The sequence below is a fragment of the Scyliorhinus torazame genome, chromosome 2 (assembly GCF_047496885.1).
Source record: "Scyliorhinus torazame isolate Kashiwa2021f chromosome 2, sScyTor2.1, whole genome shotgun sequence".
NCBI lineage: Eukaryota > Metazoa > Chordata > Chondrichthyes > Carcharhiniformes > Scyliorhinidae > Scyliorhinus > Scyliorhinus torazame.
This window is the reverse complement of record NC_092708.1, coordinates 140,689,365-140,701,388: the sequence shown is the minus strand read 5'-3', so window position 1 is coordinate 140,701,388 and position 12,024 is coordinate 140,689,365. Positions and strand designations below refer to the sequence as shown.

Below are 12,024 nucleotides of genomic sequence, written 5' to 3'. Positions count from 1 at the left end.
CTGGCCCAGTCTCAGCAGGCCATGGCCCTGTCCCAGCAGGCCATGGCCCAGTCTCAGCAGGCCATCGCTGAGAGCCGGCGGCCATGCCCACGTGCTGGATGGCATCGCAGAATCCCAGCGAGAGGTTGCGCAGTTCCTGACAGGGATGGCACACTCCCTGAGCTCCATCGCTGGGAACGTTCAGACCCTGGTTGATTCCACAGCGGGCCTCCAGGACTGGCAGCGCCAGGTGTCGGTGGTGGCACGGCACCTGTCTCCACGCGCACCACCATCCCATAGTGAGGCCCGGGGGCCACCGGGCTCCCCAAGGGAGGAGGAGGTTCTGGTGCTCATCCCGGTTACTCCAGCAAGGGAGGTCCCGGAACACTTGGACTCCCCCCGTTCCGTCCCTGATGCATCTGGTAAGCAGTAGGCAGAGCAGGGTGGCACCACGCCATCCAGCATGGCCGCCGAGCAGCCGGGCCCATCCAAGCCCAGTCGCCCCAGGAAACGCGCGCCGAAGGGGAACAACGTTGCAGGGCAGGAGTCTCAGCAGTCCGCCTCCACTCCTGCTGTACCGTCTGGGGAAACATCAAGACGTAGTGGTAGGGCCCGTAAGGCCAACAAGTTAGACACGTAGTAAGTTGGCACGGGTGCAGGGCACAGCTTAGTTGTCAGGGCTAGGGCACTTGTGTGTGAATGTCACGATTAAAGTCACTTTAAAGTCACACCTAGATGCCTCTGTTCTATGTCCGGTGCCTGAGGGGTCGTGAGGGGGACCGAGTGACGCTGGGGGTCGAAGTTCTGTACAACAGTGAGGCCGGGTGTGTGTTTCTTCCCCCCCCCCCCCCCCCACCCCCCCCCCCCCCCCCCCACCGCCCCCCAACACCCAGTCGCCTTCAGCACACCAACGCCAGCTGCCCGACATGGCCATGTGGTGGGTTGTCAGTGACGCACACAGGGACCACCGAGGTGGGGGGTTCAGATATGGCCATGAGTCAGACATTGTTTAGCGATCCGGAGCTCACAGCTCATCGCAGAGCGGGTTGTCATTATTCAACACGGCACTGATCACACCCACTGACACAATCAACTGTGTTAAAACATTCACGATGTGCCGCAGGTGTAAGGTGGTGTGTAAGTGGTGGTGTGGGCGGTAGGGTTGTGTGATGGTGCAGGAAGTGGGGGGTGCTGGGTGGTGCAGTTGTGCACGATCCGTGGTGCAAGTGCCTTGCTCAGCAATGCCCTTCCCCTAGTTAGTGAAACGTGCGGCGATCAACGCCTCGCGTGCTTGCTTTCCTAGCCGGTGTCGTTGCACAGCCTCCCGGCCATATCCCGTCCCCAGGTCGTGTCTGTGCCCCTCCCTCCCCGTCCTCCTCCTCCTCCTCCTCATGTGCAGAGGCATAGCCCTCAACGGACTCCCCCTGTGCATCCTCCTCCAGGACATCGCCCCTCTGTTGGGCAATGTTGTGCAACACACAACAGACCCCAACTATGCGCCCGACCCTCTCGGGGTGGTACTGCAGGGTCCCTCCAGAGAGGTCTAGGCACAGGAATCTCATCTTCAGGAGGCCAAAGCACCTCTCCACAACACACCTGGTCGCTGCATGGGCCTCATTATAGCCGGTCTCCGCGTTGGTCTGTGGCCCCCGTATAGGCATCATCAGCTACGATCGCAATGGGTAACCCCTGTCGCCCAGCAACCAGCCCCTCAGCCGGGGGGTTGGGGGGGGGGGGGGGGGGGGGGGTGTCCCTCGAAAATAGCGGGGTGAAAGAATGAGCCAGTATGAAAGCATCATGCACGCTGCCAGGGTACTGGGCACACACGTGCATTATCTTCATGCGATGGTTGCAGACCACCTGAATGTTCATCGAGTAGTTCCCCTTCCTGTTCAGGAAAACGTCCCTGTTATCCAAGGGTGAACGCATGGCGACGTGCACCCCATCAATCACCCCCTGGACCATCGGCATCCCGGCCACGGAGGCGACTCCCGCTGCCCGGGCAGCCTGGTGTGCGGGGTCCTCCGGATAATTGATGTATCTGTTGCCGTTGTCGGTGACGGCCCGGATGCACTGGTGCACCGATGCCTGCGAGATTCCAGACAGGTCCCCGCTCGGCGCCCGGAAGGACCCCGTGACTCCATTCCTGGGATCATCCGTGTGAATCTCCGCTGGACCCGCTCCAGTGCCAGTATGTCCTTCCTGAGGTGTGGGGCCCAAAATTGCTCACAGTATTCTAAATGGGGCCTAATTAATGCTTTATAAAGCTTCAGAAGTACATCCCTGCTTTTATATTCCAAGCCTCTTGAGATAAATGACAGCATTGCATTTTCTTTCTTAATTACGGACTCAACCTGCAAGTTTACCTTTAGAGAATCCTGGACTAGGACTCCCAAGTCCCTTTGCACTTCAGCATTATGAATTTTGTCACCATTTAGAAAATAGTCCATGCCTCTATTCTTTTTTTCAAAGTGCAAGACCTCGCACTTGCCCACGTTGAATTTCATCAGCCATTTCTTGGACCGCTCTCCTAAACTGTCTAAATCTTTCTGCAGCCTCCCCACCTCCTCCATACTACCTGCCCCTCCACCTATCTTTGTATCATCGGCAAACTTAGCCAGAATGCCCCCAGTCCCGTCATCTAGATCGTTAATATATAAAGAGAACAGCTGTGGCCCCAACACTGAACCCTGCGGGAAACCACTCGTCACCGGTAGCCATTCCAAAAAATAACCTTTTATCCCAACTCTCTGCCTTCTGCCTGACAGCCAATCGTCAATCCATGTCAGTACCTTGCCTCGAATACCATGGGCCCTTATTTTACTCAGCAGTCTCCCGTGAGGCACCTTATCAAAGGCCTTTTGGAAGTCAAGATAGATAACATCCATTGGCTTTCCTTGGTCTAACCTATTTGTTATCTCTTCAAAGAACTCTAACAGGTTTGTCAGGCACGACCTCCCCTTACTAAATCCATGCTGACTTGTCCTAATCCGACCTTGCACTTCCAAGAATTTAGAAATCTCATCCTTAACAATGGATTCTAGAATCTTGCCAACAACCGAGGTTAGGCTAATTGGCCTATAATTTTCCATCTTTTTCCTTGTTCCCTTCTTGAACAGGGGGGTTACAACAGCGATTTTCCAATCCTCTGGGACTTTCCCTGACTCCAGTGACTTTTGAAACATCATCACCAACGCCTCCACTATTTCTTCAGCTATCTCCTTTAGAACTCTAGGATGTAGCCCATCTGGGCCCGGGGATTTATCAATTTCTAGACCTCTTAGTTTCTCTAGCAATTTCTTCTTTGTGATGGCTACCATATTCAAATCTGCCCCCTGACTCTCCGGAATTGTTGGGATATTACTCATGTCTTCTACTGTGAAGACTGACACAAAGTACTTATTCAGTTCCTCAACTATTTCCTTGTCTCCCATCACTAGATTACCAGCGTCATTTTGGAGCGGCCCAATGTCTACTTTTGCCTCCCGTTTGTTTTTAATGTATTTAAAGAAACTTTTACTATCATTCCTAATGTTACTGGTTAGCCTACCTTCATATTTGATCCTCTCTTTCCTTATTTCTCTCTTTGTTATCCTCTGTTTGTTTTTGTAGCCTTCCCAATCTTCCGACTTCCCACTACTCTTTGCCACATTATAGGCTTTCTCTTTTCCTTTGATGCATTCCCTAACTTCCTTTGTCAGCCATGGCTGCCTAATGCCCCCTCTGATAACCTTTCTTTTCTTTGGGATGAACCTCTGTACTGTGTCCTCAATTACTCCCAGAAACTCCTGCCATTGCTGTTCTACTGTCTTTCCCACTAGGCTCTGCTCCCAGTCGATGTTCGGCAGTTCCTCCCTCATGCCCCTGTAGTTACCTTTATTTAACTGTAACACCTTTACATCTGTTTCTACCTTTTTTCTTTCAAATTGCAGATTGAATTCTACCATATTATGATCACTGCCTCCTAAGTGTTCCCTTACTTTAAGATCTTTAATCAAGTCTGGCTCATTACATAACATTAAGTCCAGAATGGCCTGTTCCCTCGTGGGCTCCATCACAAGCTGTTCCAAAAAGCCCTCCTGTAAACATTCAATGAATTCCCTTTCCTTGGGTCCACTGGCAGCATTATTTACCCAGTCCACCTGCATATTGAAGTTCCCCATGATCACTGTGACCTTGCCTTTCTGACATGCACTTTCTATTTCGTGGTGCATTTTGTGCCCCTGGTCCTGACCACTGTTAGGAGGACTGTACATAACTCCCATTATGTTTTTTTTGCCTTTGTGGTTCCTCAACTCTACCCACACAGACTCCACATCATCTGACCCTATGTCGTTTAGTGCTATTGATTTAATTTAATTCCTAATTAAAGGCACCCCCGCCCCCTCTGCCCACCTCTCTGTCTTTTCGATTGGTTGTGAATCCCTGGATGTTTAAATGCCAGTCCTGAACCCCCTGTAACCACGTCTCTGTGATGCCTACCACATCATACCTGCCAGTCACAATCTGGGCCACAAGCTCATCTTACCTTGTTCCGTGCACTGCGCATTTAAATATAGCACCTTTAATTCTCTATTGACCGCCCCTTGTTGTTTCTGTCCTGTGGCTACCACTGAACTCTTTCCTGCGGCAGTGGGCCGGACTTCTAACATCGGCTCACAGGGACAAAAATTAGCCCATCTCAGGAAATTCCTCCCAAGCTGAGTTTGCAGAGTCAAGAATTTTCCCAATTCTTCGCTCCCGAAAAGAATCGGAAATTCAGCCCAGAAGATCTATCCATTGTCATCTCATCTGCTCTTAATTTTGTTTTCATGTGTGCACATTTTAAATCTTGCTCTCAATAGATCTCAAGGGGGCGGGGATTTGTCGCTTCTGTTGTCGGGGGGTGGGATTAGTGACATGTGTAGGAACTTCTGTGTGAGTCCCAAACCACGGTTTATGCCGGCAGGATTTCCCATTCTGATAGTCCCCTCTGTTGTGTTATGCTGTTTCGGATAACACAGGCTGCTACTTGATGCAGTCTTAACTAAAGGATACTCCAGATATTTGTCTGGATTAAACTCCATCTGCCATCTCTCCGCCCAAGTCTCCAAACAATCTAAATTCTGCTGTATCCTCTGACAGTCCTCATCGCTATCCGCAATTCCACCAACTTTTGTGTCGTCCATAAACTTACTAATCAGACCGGTTTAGGGCGGCACGGTAGCATTATGGTTCGCACAATTGCTTCACAGCTCCAGGGTCCCAGGTTCGATTCCCGGCTTGGGTCACTGTCTGTGCAGAGTCTGCACATTCTCCCCTTGTGTGCGTGGGTTTCCACCAGGTGCTCCGGTTTCCTCCCACAGTCCAAAGATGTGCAGGTTAGGTGGATTGGCCATGATAAATTGCCCTTAGTGTCCAAAATTGCCCTTAGTGTTGGGTGGGGTTACTGGGTTATGGGGATAAGGCGGCGGCGTGGACCTTGGGTAGCGTGCTCTTTCCAAGAGCCGGTGCAGACTCAATGGGCCGAATGGCCTCCTTCTGCACTGTAAATTCTATGAGACTCTGAAATGAGTTCAACGTGTTTATTGAACTATTAACACAGTTCTCAAATGAGTTCGACTCTCTGCTAATCTAACTGTAGTAATTCAGTCTAACTGTACCAGCTTGCTCGAAGCCACGTGCTGGGGTGTGATGCTGCTGATCAACCCTGTCTAACTCTCTAGATGTCTGTCTGTGGAAAGAGGCAGGGTGTGAGTGCCTCCTCCCTTTTATAGTGTTTATGTCATGCCACCTCGTGGTGATGCCACCTCTGAGTGTCCTGACCTCCCATTGGTTGTGCCCTATTCTGAGTGTTCATTGGTTGCATGTTTGCCTATCATGACACCCTCCACCCACCAATGACATAACAGGTATCTCAAGGATCCACCTTTGAATACATTTATATCTAATTATCAAGCTTTACGCCTGACAGTCCCCACTCCCTTTAGGGGGGGCAGTGCCAGGGGAAGTGCCAGATGGGGTGTTGCATGAGGGGGGTGTACTGTGGGTGGGTTCCATTGCTGGGGCAGGTGCCATAGTGGGGAGGGGGAGGGACAGGGTTGAGAGGGACGGTTATATTTTTAATTTTTGGATGGGGAATCCTTTCAGTAGGACTCTTGGGGCTGATGGATTCCACACCTAGGACGCGATTCTCTGCACCCGTTTCAGAGAATCGCCTGGGTCGGCAAATTTTCCCGCGATGCCAGTCCGACGCCCTCCCGCGATTCACGGAAGCGGCCAGATCGGCACAATCGCGTTTTGCGCAGCGCAATCCAGTGAATTGCCCGAGACAACCAAAATGGCGATTCACCGGTACCCCCGCGATTCTCAGTGCCGGATGGGCCGAGCGGCCTTCCCAAAACGGCGGGTTCCCCCCAGCGGCGTCCACACCTGGTCGCTGCCGGCGGGAACAGCACGGGAACGCTGGGGGGGGGGGGGGGCGGCCTGCGGGTTGGGGGAGGGGGGATCCTGCACCGGGGGGGGGCCTCAAATGGGGTCTGGCCCGCGATCGGTGCCCACCGATCGTCGGGCCAGCCTCTCTGAAGGAGGACCTCCTTTCTTCCGCAGCCCCGCAAGATCCATTGGACATCTTCTTGCGGGGTGGACTCGGGGAGGATGGCAACCACACATGCCAGTTATGCGGCACCGGCCGCATCATGTATGCGCCGCCGACTTTACGCGGCGCCAAGGCCTGGCACGCATAAATGACGCGGCGCCACTCCTAGCCCATTTTCGGGCCCTGAATCGGTCGGGATAGGGGCCGTTTCGCGCCATCGTGAACCTCGACGGCGTACATGATGGCACAAACACTTTATCGCGCCCCTAATTTCCCGTTCGCTGCACTACTTTGCCAAAAAATAAGAAACTGCCACCCTCAATGTGGTCCTTTCTGCCCACGTGGTAACCAAGCCACCCAGGCTTGTTGTCAAGCGGAACTCATAAACAGATCACGTGATCCTCTTCACTCCTCCATTTCACCTTGAATTAAAGGGATAGTCACAAAACATAACCTCTTGTAAAACTTTGCATTCAAAAGATGAAAAATTTTGAATGAAGTAATCAGTGTATTCAACAACACTATCAAAACCTAAATGACCTGAACAACTAACTTAGTATATACAGTACAAGTAATATTCTCTCCGTTGTCACCATTAATTAGTCTGTCTTTGGTAGCATTATAAAGCTCAGCCTGTCACAACCAATCTCATGTGACAATTCGGATTTAAAATTCAGTTTATGACAGTTCTTGGAATTCCAATTTTCCTCTGAATGAGAGTTCCTTTTGCTACGCGTGTCTTCTCTTTCCATCATTGACTGTGGTGAATCTCCTTTCTCATTTCAAATCGGGTTTCCAGCTTAACATTGTCTTGGGTTAGAAAATTGTACATTGGTCCAGTTAACTTTGTCAAGAGCAACTTTGTTGGTTTCTAATAATCCCTCAGGGATTTTGGTACTGACAATGTTGTAAACCCATAATAAATTTTCAGTCATACTCCTTCTCAACCCAAGATTCAGTCATTCCCTTTGTTCTTCTGTAAAACTAGACACTACACTATCCTCCGTGGTGATCTTTTAGCATAATGTTTAAAGTACACGCCTTGCATTTTAACTCCAGATTTCCATTCTCTTTCATGGCTGCAGGTATTTAAATGTCCAAGTTGGTAAAGGTTTCATCCAGCCAGGCAACTGAATTGTCCTCCTCTTGTTTAAATGCAGGACACCTTTTGTCTTTAAGATTGTTCCCATGACTTAAACTTTCAGTGTTTTTTTTCCCTTGGATAAGTAGGTTTAACATTATCTCCTTTAAGAATTTTGCTAAGGTCACATTGATGGTCAGTCAATGGTGCAGCACAGGAACAGGCCCTTTGGCCCTCCAAGCCTGCGCCGACCATGCTGCCCACCGAAACTAAAATCTTCTACACATCCGGGGTCCGTATCCCTCTATTGAATTGGATTGGATTTGTTTATTGTCACGTGTACCGAGGTACAGTGAAAAGTATTTTTCTGCGAGCAGCTCAACAGATCATTAAGTACGTGGGAAGAAAAGGGAAGAAAAGAAAATACATAATAGGGCAACGCAACATATACAATGCAACTAAATAAGCACCGGTATCGGATGAAGCATACAGGGTGTAGTGTTAATGAGGTCAGTCCATAAGAGGGTCATTTAGGAGTCTGGTAACAGTGGGGAAGAAGCTGTTTTTGAGTCTGTTCGTGCGTGTTCTCAGACTTGCCCCTTGCACCTTAAACCTATGCCCCCGAGTAATTGACCCCTCTACCCTGGGAAAAAGCCTCTGACTCTCCAGTCTGTCTATGCCCCTTATAATTTTGTAGACCTCTATCAAGTCGTCCCTCAACCTCTGACATTCCAGTGAGAACAAACCGAGTTTATTCAACCTCAGTAGAGGACAAGATGGAAAATCTAATCACCTTGGGCTGGATTCTCCAATTCTGAGACTAAGTGCTGACGCCGGTGTGGGAGCGATGACCTTTTATGACCGAAGACATGGCGCAAAACGGCCACCGTCTGGTGGGGAGCTTTTGATGCTCCGCCTCCTCCAAAACGGGTTACTCGAGGAATAAGCCGCATGCTGTATGGACGGCCTCAGGAGTTACCTGAGTCCCTCCCCCGTATCTTTGCCCGCGACGGGCCGAACCATGGTTAATCCCCTGACTTGATAGTAATGATAAAGTGGGGGATATGGCAGGCCACTGTACTTTAAAAAAATATTATTCATACCATATGGGCGTCGCTGGCTCGGCCAGCATTTATATCTCATCCCTAGATGTCCTTCAGAAGGTGGTGGTGAGCTGCCTTCTTGTACCGCTGCAGTTCTTGTATGTGTGGGTACATCCACTGTGCTTTTCGGGGGGATGTTCCAGGACGTTGCCCCAGCGATAGTGAAGAAACGAGAATATATTTCCAAGTTAGGGTGGTGAGTGACTTGTAGGGGAATCTCCAGGTGGTGGAGTTCCCAGGTATCTGCTGCTCTTATCCCTCTGATGGTAGTGGCTGTGGGTTTGGAAGGTGCTGTCTAAGGAACCTTAGCGAGTTACTCCAGTGCATCTTGTACATGGCACACACCGCTGCCTCTGTTCGTCGATGGTGGAGGGTTTGAATGTTTGTGGAAGGGGGAGTAGTCAAGCGGGCTGCTTTGTCCTAAATTATGTTGAGCTTCTTGAGTGTTGTTGGAACTGCACTCATCCAGGCAAGTGGAGAGTATTCCATTACACTCCTGACTTGTGCCTTGTAGGTGGTGGACAGGCTTTGGGGGTCAGGTGGTGAGTTACTCCCCATATGACTCCTAGCCTTTGACCTGCCCTGGTAGCCACAGTATTAATAGGGCTAGTCCAGTTCAGTTTCTGATCAATGGTAACTCCCAGGATGTTGATTGTGGGGGATTCAGTGATGATAATGCCATTGAATGTCACGGGGTGATGGCTCGATCCTCTCTTGTAGGAGATGGTCATTGCCTGGCACTTGTGTGGTGCGAATGTAACTTGCCACTTGTCAACCCAAGCCTGGATATTGTCCAGGTCTTGCTGCATTTGGACATGGACTGCTTCATTATCTGAGGAGTTGCGAATGATGCTTAATATTGTACAGTCATCCGCAAAGTTCCCTACTTCTGACCTTGTAATGGAATCAAGGTCATTGATGAAGCAGCAGAAGATGGTAGGGCCTAGGACATGACCCTGAGGAACTCCTGCAGTGATATCCTAGAGCTGAGATGGTTGACCTCCAATTACCACAACCATCTTCCTTTGTGCCAGGTACGCCAGGTGTGACTCCAACTGGTGCTTAAGTTGATGCCACATGGCCCATCTGGTTTCATTCCTTTTTAATTTTTACTAGCTCGATACAACTGAATGGCTTGCGAAGCCACTTAAGAAGGAATTTAAAGTCAACCACATTGCTGTGGGTCTGGAGTCATGTGTAAGCAAGACCAGGCAAGGTTGGCAGATTTCCTTCCCTAAAGGACATTAGTGAACCAGATGAGTTTTACACCAATGGTTTTGTGGTCACTGTTAGACTAACTTTTAATTTGCATGTTTATTTATTGAATTTAAATTCCATCAGCTGCTATGGTGGGATCTGAACCCGTGTCCCCAGAGTATTAGCCTGGGCTAATAATCTGGATTAATAATCCAGTGACATTACCACTATGTCTCAGCCTCCCGGTGAAAGGAAAAATGGTAAAACAGAATATTTATCAAAACATTGAGAGACTAACAAACAATGGTATTCAGATGGGTTTAGATGTCTTTATGTATGCATCACAGTAATTTAACAAGCAATTACAGCAAGTTATAACTAGGAAGGCAAATTATATGTTGGCTGTTTTTGCAAGGAGATTGTTGTAGAAGAGCAAGGAAGAATTTTCACATCTATATACGACTCTGGTGAGACCATATCTGGAGTATTGTGTATAGTTGGTCTCCTAACTTAACAAAGGATATATGGGCATTGAACAAGTATTCACCAATCACTTCCTGGGGTACTACAGCAAATTTATGAGGGGATATGGAGTACAATTGGTCTCTTATTCTCTATTCTACAGAAGAATGTAAGCTAATCTTGCTGAAATCCTGAGAGGGCTTGAAAGGATTATATGGTGAGAGACTGTTTTCCCTGGCTGGACTGTCTAGAACCAAGAGGTAAATCTCGAACAAGAGGTTCGTCACTTAGGACTGCAACCAGGAAAGATTCTTCACTCAGGGTTCTAAATCTTCGAAATTCTCTACCCCCAGAAAAACTCTTTTAAAAGGTCATAAATTTGTCAAAATAAACAGGCTCCCATTCCCCTTGATAGCTATGTCAACAAACTCTCCTGAGTGGAATCCATGAATGGGCTAGAAGGTAGACAAACATTCATAATGAGATCCCACTGAATAACTGTGCAACAAACCCTCCTGAGTACAAATCATTAAAATATTTAAGACAGCCAGAACCTCAGCCATCTGCAATAGCTTTGAAATAGCCAAATCTCTGCTAATGTGAATCACGCCACCATCCAAAGTCAGTCCTACCCCATCAAAATTGCAGAAGGCCTAAAATGCCCACTTTTGTAAAGGTGCTAGCAACAATAGGATGGCAGCATATGGGGCAGGATTCTGCGTCCATTCACGGTAGCGGGATTCTCCATTCCCGCTGCAGTGAATTGAGGTTTAGCTGAGCGCCAAATTCTCCATTCTCGCAGGCAGCGGGGTGATTCGGAACAGAAAATCCCAGCCATGGACTCCCAATCTGCCACACCAGTGAAAATTGTTGTCGCCAGGAATGGGGATAGGAATTTTAGGATTTGAATCTCCCCACTATTTTTAAAGCCCACCGAGCACACTTTGGCTCTGTGTCATGATTGGAAAATCCAGCCCTCTGTGTTTATGTTTTAGGTGACTATCATAGTTCTTTAACAACCACCCTGCTCCCCACCCCTCAAAATCAATGACTATCAAAATTTACCTGCATTTAAGACAATTTATGCTGCTGCCACTCATACTTAAGAATAACGATCAAAGTGGCTTGCAGCAGCTTGATTTGTTGTTCCATGATCAGTCAGAAAATCTGCAGCTGAAAGTCAAATCAATCTACATGATGAATTCACCTGAATCATCAGAGGGACTGCAGTTGCAACAGTTATCATCCATGCACAATTCTGATCCAACATACCCTGACTAAAAAATGATGCATTTATGAAGACTGGATTGGTGTTTAGTACATAGCGTTATGCAGTAGTCATGAATGTGCTACAATTACTTGCATCCAGTTAAGTACACATTCAATTTTCTGAACACATTAATGGTACTGCGCCCCGCTTCACATATTTACACTGCTACTTTCATCAATCATCCTCATTCATGTGCTTTGTCTGAACTGGTTGAGTATTTACATTGATAACTATGATCTAATATGCAATGTGAAATCCATTTCATGTGCAGTATAAATCAATTGACAGCTGTCAGCAGTGCTTGAAAAATAACACTTAAGTCTGATTCTTCCAACAGTCCCTTACTAGGAATTAT

General features: G+C 48.5%; 1 protein-coding gene across 1 annotated transcript in view; it reads right to left on the bottom strand.

The window, feature by feature from the left end:
• znf804a (zinc finger protein 804A) overlaps positions 1–12,024 on the bottom strand; it is a 524,329-nt gene that overhangs the window by 155,291 nt on the left and 357,014 nt on the right. The window lies entirely within an intron of this gene.